Below are 1,835 nucleotides of genomic sequence, written 5' to 3'. Positions count from 1 at the left end.
TGGTCAAGCAGGGAATCGAGTTGGGCAACACGGCAACCAGACTGAGTACAAACGATCTTTGAGGAGTGCAGCGACACCTGGTGTGAGGACACAGATGGCTAGAATAAGGCAAACTCTTTTTCCTCTTGTATTGTGGAAGATGCTGAGCACTGGAGAGGCACATATGTTCCTTATCTTCGGGAGTTCCCAGAGCGCATCAGGATTTCACAAACTGAAAGAAAGAAAGAAAGGTTAAATTAAAACCAAAAGGGCCCCATCGATATTACTACGCACTCCCTTACCTTAATTGTCCCCTACTCTCTCCTACCCCCTCCCCTCCCCTCTGTGTCTTCCTTCTCGTTCTTTCTATCTCTCCCGACTAGGTATCTCTCGCAAAATTTGCTAAGAGCGAAGGCAGAGTCTGTTCCTCGCATTGTGTGGTTGTCATGGGTACAGATGACATCGCTTAGCTCGTGCGGTATTGTGATTTAAGCGGCGTTCATGCGATGTCACTGGCACTTAAGTAATGCAACTCTGGCGACGGCCAGTCGACGCCAAACTATCTGAAGAAACCAGAAGTGATCGAAGCCTCCCACTTTTTTACAGCACTTTTGTCGAAGATTTTGCGAGGTTCAAAACCTCCGAGGCTTCCCCCTCCATCCAACACGATCGCAAACACTTCACGGCGTCCCCGGGTCTGATCACTGCATTAACAGTGCGCAAAGATATCGTAGACAGACGGCAGTGAGGACAGGAGAGAACGCAGACACCACACAGACACACACACACATAGGGATGCAGAAAGACAGATAAATTATAATACAAAATAAACGGGAAGATGGAGATTGAAATATCGGAAAGGACGGGGCAGAGAGAGAGAGAGAGAGCATAAGAGATGCCAAAAGCAGAGAAAGAGATAAAAGGAGACAATGAAGGACAGGAAGAGAGAGAGAAGAAAAACCAAAGGGGAAAGAGAGAGAGAGCAAAAATAAGAAAAAAAGACAAAGGAGAAAATAAAAGATAAACAAAGAGAGAGAGAGAATAAGAGCGAAAGTGAGAAGGATAAACGGAACGCGAGAAAGATAGCCAGAGAAAGAGAGTGAGAAAGATAAACAGAGAGAGGAATAAAGAAAATAATATCGACCCTTATTGCAGTGCGAGTATTAGATCGAATACAAATTGCGTAAATGTATAGAAAGAGCATCCGTACAGAGTTAATGAGGTTATGCGCATGCTCAGCTGAGTACAAGTGATACAGTGATGGGGAGGTTGATGATATTACACAATGGGGAAGCAATCAAGGGGCATCCAATTACATACATTGTGGTAACACGGTTAAATGAGACGCAACACTTTGCATGGGACACGCTGACAGTGGTTAGCTACAAGCTCGTGGACGGGAAACTTGATCATTCGATCTTGCTCCGAGTTCCAACTTCCTTTCTACGCTCTCATCCTTATTTGACAATTCAAAATGTCTTACGTTATCGTACACTGGAATATACTGCATTACAGAATATTTAAACCACATTTTGCTGCACATTAGAGTTCGTAATCGGGTGACTACGACTCTGCCATTCGCGTTCAGCAGTTATCATTAATATTAGCATTAGCATTAGTAGAGGCATTTGATGCAAGAAAGCAAGCTTATGCAGCATCAGCCAATACAAAAAAAAAAAAAAAAAACCGCTTCCATTTCACCCCTCCGTTCGTTCGAAATACCTGTCCAAATGAGCCTTAAACTTATTTAGGCTATCAACTTCCACGACAAGGGATGGAAGTCTGTTCCACCAACCAACCACCCGCTGACTAAAGGCAAATTTCCGAACATCTATCCTACATCTGTCTTTCCTCAA

Source organism: Mastigoproctus giganteus, chromosome 13 (assembly GCF_048544385.1).
Source record: "Mastigoproctus giganteus isolate SK-2022 chromosome 13, ASM4854438v1, whole genome shotgun sequence".
NCBI classification, from domain to species: domain Eukaryota; kingdom Metazoa; phylum Arthropoda; class Arachnida; order Uropygi; family Thelyphonidae; genus Mastigoproctus; species Mastigoproctus giganteus.
Note: the sequence above shows the minus strand (reverse complement) of the source record.